Genomic DNA, 14,332 nt, shown 5'->3' with positions numbered 1-14,332 from the left:
ATGGAAATGCAGTAAATAAAAAGAATACATGTTGTAAATTTAGTCCTGGTGATTATATTCGTGTTAGTAAGTATAAACATATATTGGAAAAAGGATATTTACTTAAATGGTCACAAGAAATATTTATTGTAGATAAATGTATTAAATCTAATCCTATGACTTATAAATTAAAAGATTGGAACGAAGAAGAAATTAAAGGAATATTTTATGCACAAGAATTACAAAAAGTAATTATAAATTCAAAGAAAACTTATCCCATTGAAAATTATTGAAACGTAAAAATTGTTGGATGTATGTACAACGTTTGGGATATCCGTCAAGTATGAATTCCTGGATTAGATCAGGTTCTATTCAGTCTGCCAGATGAATTCGAACATTGTACATGACTTTTACGTTACTCTTCCTTCAAATGCCAGTATTAAACTTTTTGATAATAATACATCTTCGTTTCGCGTTAAATTAGCACAACCTATTGATTTAAGCGATGAGGAATGGGGTGTAGCATTAACACAAATGAACATTCCATGGAGTTTTTATAATGTCGGTGAAAATGAAGAAATATTAATTACTAGTGTTATGGATGATAAAGTTGAACGTCATCATGTTCGAGTAACACCGGGATATTATTCCTCTGTTGAATCTATTCTTCAGTTAATTCCTCAAAGTGTTCGTATGTTACATTATTTACAAAATTAAAATCAAATTGTGATTAAACATTCTTTAAAATAAGAAGATCAATGTATGATTGGTATTACACCAAGATTACAATATATTTTTAGATTTATTAATGGAAATACACATGATATTAAAAATGTAGTATACAGAAAAGTTAGAAATGTTGATTTAATATTAATACGTGGTAAATTTCTATGTAATTTAGATTATAATATTCCCAATACAATTAATGTATGTGTTGATATTGTAAAACAACAACAAAATATTGCTCCGATAGTTCGAAAACTTAGTGTATATAATGTACAACACGGTCATGTAAAATTTTTGTGTTTCATACACCGCATTATGTTAAAGTTGAAAAGAAATATTTTGATACAATAGAAGTAAACTTGAAAGATGAACACGGTTTAAAATCACCATTTCGTTTCGGTACTTCAAACTTGACACTTCACTTTAAACGAAAATGATTTCTGAAAGTATTGATGATAGTTTTTACATTACATTAGTTTCAAACGCTAGTACAAATGTATATCCTACAAATAGTCCAACACATTTTATTAATCAGTTAAAAAATAATATACGATTATCAGAATCCGATTGGTACGTAGGGTTAAGTGAAGTACATATTCCATTAACATGTTATAACGTTACTGATGGCGAAAATGTTATATGGTACAAATTTAAAAATGCACACCCTATGAAAAGTAAAGTTGTTGTTGGATATTATCCATCCATTCATCATTTAATAGATGAATTAAATACATTATCAAGATTTATAAGATTTAGCTTTTCAAATGTACGTGTTGAATGCGATGAACGAGTAGAATCTGTTACATTGTCGCCTACATTAGCTCTACAATTAGGTTTTTTCTGAAAAATCAGATCTTGTAAAAGAACGTCGTGGATTTAAACAACCATACGTAGATATTGGATATCCGCATCAAATTTTTATTTATACTGACATGATACAATATCAATGTTTAGGTGATACAAAAGCGCCATTATTGCGTATAGCAACAATTTCTTATATAAAATATAGAAAAGTTCAAACAATTACCTTTGAAGATATTCATTATATGCCACTTGCAAAATTTTGTTTTAACACAATTGAAATACTATTAAAAGATCATGCAGGGCGAAATTTGGCCGTTCGATCTGGGACACTGACCGTAACACTTCATTTTAAACGCTCTCCTGCATCTGTTAAATAATAATAAAGATGAGATCTAGACGTGTTACTTTACATTGTGGACGTAGAATACCATATTTTTCAGGACCTGTATATCAAAGGGGACATGGCATAGGTAGTTTCTTTAAAGGGTTATTTCGTTTTGCTTTACCATTTCTTAAACGAGGTGCAAAAACTGTAGGGCATCAAGTATTACAAACCGGTATACAAGTTGCGGGTGATGTATTGGAAAATAGACCATTTAAAGAATCGGTTCGTGCACGTGTAAAAGAAGCTGGTGATAGTTTAAAGACAAAAGCTATTAATAAAGTTGGACAGTTGCTAACTGGTAGTGGTAAGAGACGGTCACGCAAAAGGAAGACTTCTGCAATTGTAAATTTTGGACCACCAACAAAACGTAAACATACAAATGATATCTTTTCATAACGTCGCTCCTAAATTCCGATAGTTCTGAATGCTGTACCAATGAATTTGATTTCTTTTCGATACCAATGACACAAACAACTATTGAAGCAACCATAAATGCTGAATATTGACCTATTTCTACATTAACATCAGAAGGACCTATTGAATTTGTTATTTCTGGAGAAACAGGAGAGTTTATTCATCCTGCATATCTATATCTTTATGTATGTTCTAAAATTACAAGAGCTGATGATATTGTTGCACCAGTAAATAATTTCTTAAGTTCATTATTTAGTCAAATTGATATTTCGTTACAAACAGCTATTGAAGCAACCATAAATGCTGAATATTGACCTATTTCTATATTAACAATCAGAAGGGCCTATTGAATTTGTTATTTCTGGAGAAACAGGAGAATTTATTCATCCTGCATATCTATATCTTTATGTACGTTCTAAAATTACAAAAGCTGATGGTACAAATTTAACTAATGATGATATTGTTGCACCAGTAAATAATTTCTTACATTCATTATTTAGTCAAATTGATATTTCGTTAAATGATAAATTAATTAGTTCTTCGTCAGGATCTTATCCTTATCGTGCATAAATTGAAACATTATTAAATTATTCTTATGATGCCTCTCAAACGCATTTAGCATGTGCCATTTGGCATAAAGATACTGCTAAACATTTTAATAAATTTGATAATACAAATGCTGGTTTTCAAAAGCGTGCCAATAAAATTAAAATAGTAAATCTTTTGAAATGTACGGACGTCTTCATACTGATATTGTGAGTTTAGATCGTATGGTTTCTAGTAAAGTAAGTTTACGTGTAAAATTACATCGTAGTCAAGATAACTTTTGTTTAATGTCTCCTGAAAATACAAGTTATAAAGTTGCACTTGAGGAAGTTATTCTTCATGTACGAAGCATTGATGTCGCTGCTGATTTAGCTATGCAATTAAATACGCGAATGGTTTCAGAAACGGCCAAGTTACCTCTCACAAGAGTAGAAACAAGATCTTATACTATTTCTGCACAAGTCAAGTCATATAACCTTGATAATCTCTGTCTGGGTAATGTTCCTAAAGGCCTGGTTATTGGTTTCATTTCCAACACAGCCTTCAATGGGAAATCACATCTTAATCCATATGAGTTCCGAAACTTTAACGTTAACAAACTGCAACTACATGTTGGCTCGAATTCATTCCCTACCAACCCCGTCACTCATGATTTTAATAATGATTTATACCTTCTAAGTTACTATACCCTGATATTTGGTACTGGTATATATTATCAAAATTATTCACTCTGTATGCTTTTGTATGGATTTGCTCTGTATGCTTTTATTCTATCTCCAACAGGAACTTTAGATGATAACACTTGGGATGTAGTTCGTGATTCTCCAGTAAATTTAAAAGTATCATTTTCAGAAACTTTAACTGAACCGCTTACATGTATTGTGTATGCTCAATTTGATTCGTTAGCACAAGTAGACAAAGATAGAAATATTTATACTGATAACACCTTCTAATTTATTCAGTTGAGTAGAATGAGGATTGTTGTACACTTCTCCCCATTCCATAATAATGATGATGAATTTATTGTAAAGGAACTAGCAATTGTAAATCCTGACGTTCCGTTTTTACAAAATTGGATATTTAAAACACCATATCCATTAAATAAGTTGTCTGAGCCAATCATAAGTACAAACAAATATCTAAGTGAAAATGTATATGGCATTACCTGGCACGAAGGAGATGTAGAGTACACACTTCTTAAGGAGATACTTCAACCATATTGCTCAAATACTACCAGTATTTACACGTATGGAATAACTAGAAAGTGTTTTCTTGAAGACATTCTGCAAAGAAATGTTACAAATTTGGAAGAAATAAAATGTCCAAAGTATACCGCATTAAGTTTTCACGTTCACAAGTGTGCACATAATAAATATCGTTTTGGACAATATAGGTGCAGTGTTCATGAAGCATTACTATATAATGAATATGTAAAAGTGTATGATTATGTTTTACATGTGAATAACAGTGATAATTACATACCTACTATAATTAAGAAAAAATAATAATCATCATGTATACTGACGAATTGTTAAAAGTGTTAGTGATTGATAAAGTGACTGGTGCAAGTGTTACTGGAATTTATCCTATTGACAAACTTCCTGTAATGGTAGAACCACCTGCAGCATTTTTAAATAATCTTGATACATCCGATTCAAGTGGTTCCCACTGGGTCGCAATGTACATTAATGAGAAAAAACATGGCTTCTACTTTGACAGTCTTGCTATGGACATTCCCAAGGAAATAAAAAAAAACTTTTATCAAAAAATACTAAAATATATTTTACAAACAGTGAACAATATCAGAACGATGATTCTGTGTTGTGCGGATATTTTGTTTTATTCTTTTTGCATCATATTATTCGCACTCAATCATTTGAAAAGTGTTTAAAATTGTTTAACGACAAAAATTTGAAACAGAATTATGATATTGTTTATAAGCATGTAAACAAAATTTTAAAAAGAAAACACAAATATTTTTTTTATTTTTTATTACTGTATATAATTTTTTATCATTTTTTACAATATTTTTCTTAAAATTATATTCCTGCATTTAATTTACAATTCCTCGTTACAATCTTGAAAATGCATTAGTTAATGCTGTTGATTTTTCATATTTCCACCAGTAATTCAATTGTTGTGCATTACGATATGCACATCCTGATTTCTTTACAACATTTCTCTGTATTATTAATACACACCATTCATCAACCGGTAGTTGTAGAAATGAGTCTTTTGCAACAGCAGTTGTTAGCTCAATCGGTTCACAGTTCACCGCGATTTCTCATGGTGTGTGGAGGTATTTTTGAGCGCTCCGTGAAAGCATATCCTGCGTTTCCTTTGTTTTTTGTTTGTTTTTTTCCTGTGCTTAGGACTGTATACTGGTGTTAATTACTGGAAATTGTCTCAAGTAGTACTACGTTATGGATACCATTCGACAAAATACGTTAAAATTTGAGTTTGACAAGAATTTCAGACAATTACGACCGTCACCGGCTGAAATACGCATATGGTTAAGTGACAATTTTTCTGATCTGATGAACAAAGTGATTGCAATTCAATTACACAACGAAGACTTCTGTGTATATGTTAAACTGGATACAGATCTGAATTTTGAACAAGCTTTACGTATTTTGCCTGACTCTGTTCCCTTCCGTCATTCGACTGGTGTTTCTTCTGTGGTGAATATATTCGATGCCACTACTAACTATACTAAAGTCCGTATTTTTGAATTACCATGTGAACTTAATAATGATGTAGTACGTGATACCTTGCGTGAATATGGTGAGATTAAACAAATAGTACATGAAAAGTGGGGCACTCACTTAAAATACCCTGTGTTGCTGTGCAGTTTATATAGAATTGGGGAAACATATACCCTCTAAACTCCATTTCATGGGTTATAAGGTTTCAATTGTGTGTCCTGGACAGCTTCATACTTGTTTCCGCTGTTTGAGTACGGATCATCTTGTTTCCTAATGCAAGGTACCACCTCGTCAGTTACCTCGTCCTCAGAACAAACAGGACGACCTTCGTATGACAGCTTTATCCACTGGTAATCTCCTGAAAACCCCGAATTACTCGCTAACTTCACTGTCTCCTTCTTTACGGCCCAGTGTTTCCACGAGTGTTCATGATGTGTCTAGAGCTCCCCCTCCTTTGGTGCATGATCCTACAGAATTTCCTACTTTATGTCATGATGTCATAACAGAACCTGAGCCAAGTACTATGGCCTTCCAAGATTGTGTTGACCAGATTCAGTGCCCCTCGACCAACTCAGTGCTACAAACTGCTCCGCCCAATCTGGCAACGTCGGAGGATGATGTTCCATTGTCTACCTCTCATGTTCAGCTTACTAAGAAATCAGCGACAACTCTTGAAAATGCATCTGAATCTACTTTGCCCGTTACTAGTGCTCATGGAAATCAACTACGGCGATCGTTACGTAAAAAACTAAAAATGCTCTCATATAAAACAGACAGTGTTAGCCAAGCAATCCAAGATAGTGTGAGTGACCCGGAAACATAGCGGCGGTGGTGACCCTGACTTTGACATGGTTTGTAACAACTTCTCTGCTACAGGCGAGTCTCGTGAGCAGAGTGGTGAAAGAGAACCTACTGCTTCGTAAGTTCTTGTGTATAGCTTCTCGTCAGTACCGTTCACGTGCCTTCGGGTTCTTATGCCATATACTTTATTTTCTGCTTTCCCTGCAGTACAGTTCTCACGTGATGTTTACCGGATTGTTACTATTTATGTTTTTATTTTTCTTTCTTTTCAAACTTCAGGAAGAGTGGTGGAGATTGTGTTTCCGATTGATGCAATATTTCTCCTCTCCCTCCTCTGTAGTGAGGTGTATTTTTGCACAACTTATCCAGTTTTTGGTGTTATTTTTTCAGATTGCTTTCTTATTTTATGTATTTATTAACTTGATGGCAGGTTCTCCGTCTCCTACTAGACCTAACGCGCGCCGTCTATGTACAATCAATATCGCTGTCATTCACCATCCAGCGAAACAAAATAGTTTAAAAACTTTTGTTATGCAAAGTGGTTACGACATCATTCTTCTGCAAGAGGTCCACTTTCAATGTTTTGAATTTCTGCCAATGTACAATGCAATTGTGAATATCGGACCCAACAATCGGGGTACTGCTATCTTAATCAAAAAGGGTACTGTCGTAGAACGCATCAAGCGACTTCCCTCTGGCCATGGTATCAGTTTATTTTGTGATGGATTTTATATTGTGAACGTTTATGGTATTTCTGGAACAGTTAACAGGCGTTCTCGTGATCATTTTTATAACGAGGAAATTGTGCAGATTTTACCCGATAATTGTGATCCTATTATTCTGGCTGGTGACTTTAATGTACTGGAACGAAAAATCGATACCACTGGCATATTCCACCCTAGTGTCACTTTTAACCGCCTTATCCAATAGTTGCGGCTCAGGGATGTGTGGTGGAATCATTGGACGGTGCCTAAATTTACTTTTAAGAATAGTCATATGATGTCCAGGTTAGATAGATAATTGTGATCCTATTATTCTGGCTGGTGACTTTAATGTACTGCAACGAAAGATCGATACCACTGGCATATTCCACCCTAGTGTCACTTTTAACCGCCTTATCCAATAGTTGCGGCTCAGGGATGTGTGGTGGAATCATTGGACGGTGCCTAAATTTACTTTTAAGAATAGTCATATGATGTCCAGGTTAGATAGGTAGTACATAACGTCTTCTCAGTGTTTTCAAATATAATTCAAACGGACATATGTCCAGTTTCATTTAGCGACCATGCAGCGGTTTATTGTGTTCTTAAAATTCCTCAGGTGTCTCGCATACGCATGGTAGAAGTTACTGGAAATTAAATGCTCAACTTCTCCATCCAGCTACCATTAGGAATGATTTTCGTCAACGTTGGGAATTTTGGGTACATCAACGACGTTACTTTTCAACTATTTCGGAATGGTGGACTTCTTACGTGAAACACAACATAAAACGTTTTTTCCAATGGTACGGAAAAGAAATTAAGCGCGAGACTCATCAGACATTAGAATATTACTACGCTGTATTAAACGATCTCTGGTCTCAACCCAGCAGCCCTCAAAATCTCAGTCATATTCATAGGGTTAAAGCGCAGATTACACGCATACAACTTCGGGCTCTTGAACGATATCAGACGGCTTCCACATCTGCCTCATTTTGTAAATCTGAACGCATCTCCTTTTATCACTATATTCAATTGCAGAAGAGACGTCAACAGAACTACATTGAAGCTATTACGGTGGATGGTGCTGGCGAAGTTAAGGATCTTAATGATCTTAAGAATCATGTGTATGAACATTTTTCTTCCTTATATCGTACTGGTTTAATCAATGCTACTGCACTAGAAACATATTTCCCGGAGACAATGCCCCAACGGTCTCCCGACGTACACCAACAATTAATGGCTGACATTACTCCGACGGAAGTCCGAGAAGCATTGAGTACATGTAAGGACCACAAGAGTCCCGGTCCAGATGGACTAATTTATGAATTCTATGTCTCCCATTGGGATATTGTTGGAACGGAGTTATGCCACCATTTTAATGAGCTCTTAAGGCATCGCAATTTCATTGATAATCAAGGTGTCATTGTTCTCATACCTAAAACGAACTGTCCGTTGACTATACAGAAGTACCGTCCTTTAACATTACTCAATACTGACATGAAACTTTTCTATAAAGTTTTAGCACGACGCTTGAAACTTGTTTGTCACGAGATTATTACTGATTTCCAGGCAGCAATTCATCCCCCCAAGAATGCGTTTTCTGCTCTTAGCAAGATCCGTGACATCACTGAATATTTTAAATTTAAGCGCATACCTGCATGTTTATTATCAGTGGATTTCCAAAATGCTTTTGACTTTTTATCCCACGACTATCTCTACATTGTTCTACGAGCCTACAAGTTTCCTGATTCCTTTATTGACTTGATTCATGCGCTGTACTCTTCAGGCATTTACCGTGTGCAAATAAATGGCCACCTTACAGCTCCCTTTTCCGTAAGTCGTGGAGTAAGACAAGGATTTGCTTTATCTGAATATTTGTTTAGTTTGGCGCTTGAATCTCTGTTCTACCATCTAATGTCGCTCCCCTCATCAGTGAATCATGATTTTCAAAATATCAATGTTCAAGCTTTCGCTAATGATGTGACACTACTTTTCACTACGAATGAACAGTTTGCGCATATTGAACAGTGTCTACAGACTTTTGTGCAGGTGAGTGGTGAAAAAATCAATGTGAATAAATCGTCATTATTGTTATATAATTCTTCCATGATCACGTCACCCTTTTCTATTGACCACCAGTATCTGATAAATGACCACGTCAAAATACTTGGTATTACCTTTACAGTTCGAACTGACGTGCTGACAGCTATAATTTGGGACCCTATTCTTCAGAACTTACGCCTACTTAGTGCAGGCAATAAAGATCGGAGCTGGAATTTGCTCCAACGCACCTGGTTTGTTAATACTTACATTCTTTCTAAAGTATGGTATGCAGCTCAAATCTTTCCTCTGCCTGAGTGTTATGCAAGGAATATTCACTCTCTCATAGGCTGGTTTCTGTGGATGGATTTTATTTTCGACTCCCACGAAATGTTACCTATTGCTCATATTTTACAGGCGGATTGCAAGTTACTAATGTGAGACAAAAAATGCAAAGCTCTTTATATGCGTAATGGATTGAAGTTATTTCTTGATTCTAACTCACACACATCAAAATGGATATCGTGCTGGACTGTTTCAGTAACTGAAATAATCCGCCATACATTCGCTTTTTTCCTCATTGCCCTGCATATGTGCGGGAACTCATTTCCGCATGGACATATGTCCCACCGTTACCCGAGGCTTGCACCATGTCCACTAAAATGTTGTATGGCGCTTTAATCAACAGTGTTATGTGTCATTCTGTGCCCCGAATTCGTCATAAGTTTCCCACCTACGACTAGCATGTGATCTGGCGAAATGTGCACAACAAAATTTTATCTTCGGACATTCGTAGTGTTTGGTTGTACTTTATTCATGACTTACACCCTACCAATGAACGACTTCATACTATTCGTCGTTCTGAATCTCCTAATTGTGTGCACTGCGGTCGACTGGATACTCTTTTGCATCGTGTGTCTGAGTGCACTGATACGACTCGCATCTGGACCTCTTTATATGGATTACTTGCACTGATCTGTCGTAAACCAGCTAACTATTTTGACCGCCGTATACTTGCCTTTCCGGATTATGTGTGGTATCCCAATACAAAACTCAATGCCGTTAATTGGCTTATTGGGCATACTATCTATTATACTATGTCCTCTACGCCGAAGTGTACAGTGGAGGAATATTATTTATACTTAAAATATGCTCGTCAGACTTTTCCTATGATGAATCTGCATGAAACATCTGTGTTTGCTAATTTCCTCAAAGTGATCTTGTAAGCTTCCATAGTATACTGGTATGATGTAATTTAACATAAGTGTTTGCAATGTACTAGTTATTAGAGTTCAATAAATATATTTAAAAAAATCGGTAGAGCGCTGACTTATGGATTCAAGGGTTGTGAGTTCGAAACTAGTCCAAGTCAAGAGATTTTTTTCTGATTTAATCCTTCAGATGGAAATGTTTCTCTATTGACTTTTATCTCGTAATTCTGGATAGAGATATTTGGATGTGAAAAAAGTATACTAGAATATAAGAAAAGAAAGATAAATTACGTGATACCTTTTGCAATTTCTAACTATATTTTCACCTATCTAGGACGTTTCTGTGTCTTTACTCCCTGTACCTATGTTAATTTCCTAGTCAAAATAAAAATTCTTCAAAATTAATCACAAATTCTTATACAACCATCCTGGTAAAACAGTGTTGGGGCCTAAGTCACATCCGAAAAAGAAGTAAATTTTACCGTTATAGCGCAGCAAGGAGTGGACCGAAGCAAACGAAATTGTGTGTAGATATTATATAGACCCTATGTAAAATAAGCCCTTTCGTGTTTCTCAAGTGTCCCTGTCCGTTTCGCTTCAAATTTGGCAGATCAAGGGCAAACTGGAAATAAATCGACACGTGTTTTTGTTTATGCGCAAAAACAATGTAAGTGTTAAAGGTGCATCCTGAAATACTATAAAAAACGCTATACTGTTTGTGCTTGTAGTTGATCTGAAAAATTTAAAGAAATCGGATGGAGACAAGACACTTGTGAAACACGAAAGGCCATACTTTACACACCCAATATCTACATACAATTTCATTCGTTTCGATCCATTCCTCCCGTCACTCAAAGACTAGGTCCACTCAAAAGATTTTTTTTCTTTCAGGAAAATAAGAAACATGTATTTCCTCATCTTACTTGTGCACATATCATTCATTTGGGTCCATTTCTTCTTGTCTTTCTTGCGTCAAATTTCAAATTTTTGATTGGGAGCTTTTGCCCCCTAAAACTGTTTATCCCCAGAAAATAAAAAATCCCGTATTCGTTTATTTTTTTGCGTATTGTTCATACAAAAAGTTTAGTTGCAATACTTCATATCCTTTACACACATCTGACATCCTGTTACTAGCACATTTGATATTTCGTGATCAAAGGTTTGGAGGGGTCAGTGCCCCACCTAACCGTTTCTTCAAGGAAGATACGAAATCCGTATTCCCTCATTTTATATCTGCAATATGTGTGTAAAATTTCATTCACTTTGGTTCATTTCTTTTTACCTTTCGGGAGTAAACTATCAAAATTTTGAGGAGGGATCTTTTGCCCCATAAAACCGATTTTTGGTCGAAAATAAAAAAAACCTGTATTCCTTTACTTTTGTGTATTGTATGTCCACACGCAAAGCTATGTTGCAATTCTTCATGTCCTTTACACACATCTGACATACTGTTACTAGCACTTATGATATTTCGTAATCAAATGTTTGGAGGGGGCCGTGTCCCACCCACTGGATCAAATCTGTCATCAACATTGGGGGGACGGGTAAGACCGTTCCCTTCTTTATTTTAGCGATGTTCAAAATATTTATGAAGTTGAAAAACAATGCTGTGGAGGATCAGGGAAGCAGAGTTATCTTCAACATTGGAAGACCGACACATTTGAGACTTATTCTGGAGAACATCAATTTCATCTCACTTTCCTTTCTGGCATTCGGAAAAAAATCATCAAATTTCTCTCCGAAAAATACATTTCACATCGGATTATTGGGGGGACAGTCCCCCAGTTTCAAGATTGGAGGGGACATGTCCCCGTCATCCTCCCGAAATTTGCGCCAGTGGTCCCACCCAACCATTTTTCCAGGAAAATACGAAACCGGTATTCCCTCATTTGATGTCTACAATATCTATGCACAATTTCATACACTGCGGTTGACTTCTTATTGCCTTTCGGGCGTCAGCTTTCAATAAGATTGGGTGGGGACTTTTGAAACCTAAAACCGTTTTTACGCAGAACATAGAAACCCGTATTGGTTTATTTCTTAGGTATTGTCCATACGCAAAGTTAAATTGCAATTCATGTCCTTTACACACATCTGACAACCTGTTACCAACACTTTTGATATTTCGAGATCAAAGGCTTCACGCAAAGGATCAGTGCCCCACGCAACCCTTTCTTTCAGGAAAATACGAAACACGAACTCCCTCATTTTATGGCTACAATATCTATGCACAATTTCATTCACTTCGATTCACTTCTTTTTCTTGCCTGGCGTCAACATCAAAATTTTGGGTGTGGGCTTTTCTTTTCAAACCGTTCATAAGAAAAACGTATTGGTTATTTTTGGCGTATTGTCCATACACACAGTTATGTTGCAATTCGACATATCCTTTACACAAATCTTACTGTTACTAGCATTTTCGATGTTTCTTAAACAAAGTTTGGAGCGGTCGGTGCCCCACCCAACCCTTTTTTTCCAGGAATATATGTAACCAGTTTTCCCTCATTTGATGTCTAAAATATTTGTGCAGAATTTCATTCACTTCTTCACTTCTTTTTAGCTTTCGGGTGTCAAATTTAAAAATTTTGGATGAGGGATTTAGCCCCCTAAAACCCTTTTTTCGCAGAAAATAAAAGAAGCAGTATTCGTTTATTTTTTGCGTATTGCCCATACACAAACTTATGTTTCAATTCTTCATGTCCTTTACACACATCTGACATACTGCTATTAGCACTTTTGATATTCCGTGACCAAATGTTTGGAGAGGTCCGTGCTCCACCTAACAGTTTTTTCCAGGAAAATACGAAAACCGTATAACCATTTCACGTCTACAATATTTGTCCAATATTACATTCAGTTTAGTTCGCTTCCTCTTAGCATCCAGCGTCAACTATCAAAATTTTGGGGTGGGTTCTTTTGAACCTAAAACCATTTTTCCGCAGAAAATAAAACGCCGTATTTCTTAATTTTTTGCGTATTGCAAATACAAAATGTTTCCTTCCAATTCTTCATGTCCTTTACACACATCTGACATACTGTTACTAGAACTTTTGATATTTCATGATCAAATATTTGGAGGTTTCCGTGCCCCACCAAACTGTTTCCTCCAGGAAAATAAGAAACGCGTATCCTCATCTTACGTTTGAAATATTTGTGCACACTTTCATTCACTCGGTTCAGTTCTTGTTGTCTTCCGCGCGTCAACTTTCATATTTTTGGATGGGGGCTTTTAAACCCTAAAACCTTTTTTCCTGAGAACATAAAAACCCGTATTCTATTTCCTTTTGCATATGGTCCATACACAAAGTTATGTTGCAATTCTTCATGTCCTTAACAGACATCTGACCTCCTGTAACTAGCACTTTTGTTTTTTCGTGATCAAATGTTTCGAGGTTTCGGTGCCCCACCCAACCGCTGTCTGAAAAAAAATACGAAAAACCGTATCCTCAGTTTACGTCTGCAATATCTGTGCACAATTTGGTTACTTTCGTCCACTTCTTTTTGCCTTTCGGGTGTCAACTTTCAAAATTTTGGGTTTGGGATTTTGCCCCTAAAATAGTTTTCCCGCAAAACATAAAAAACCGGTTTTCGTTTATTTTTGCGTAATGTCCATACACAAAGTTTGTTAGGCTAGTAAAATTTCTTTTTGTATCTAAAAGGAGCAAAGTATTACTTCAAATCAACTAGAGTTAATCAATGAATGCCGATACTACTCTTTCCATAGCCAACCTTTATTTGGTTTATACTTCAACCACAAGCCGATAAACTTCCTGTATTCCACAAGTATTCTAATAACGTAAGCCACATTGGCATTACATTAAACCTAAAATATAAATCGTCACTGTAGGCTCATCTACCTAAATATAAATATCTTAAGCCACTTATGGCTCCAATCAAACACATAAACAACTACAGCCACTTATGGCTCTTATTTCACATATCAATTCAATTACACATATAAACAATCACATAGTTACGCTCTTCATTTTTTAAAGCATCGTTCTAATCTTAATTACGTTC

Source organism: Thermobia domestica, chromosome 17 (genome assembly GCF_964235325.1).
Source record: "Thermobia domestica chromosome 17, izTheDome1.hap1.1, whole genome shotgun sequence".
In the NCBI taxonomy this organism is placed as follows: Eukaryota; Metazoa; Arthropoda; class Insecta; order Zygentoma; family Lepismatidae; genus Thermobia; species Thermobia domestica.
The sequence above is the reverse complement of the archived record's forward strand: the minus strand, read 5'-3'. Positions refer to the sequence as shown.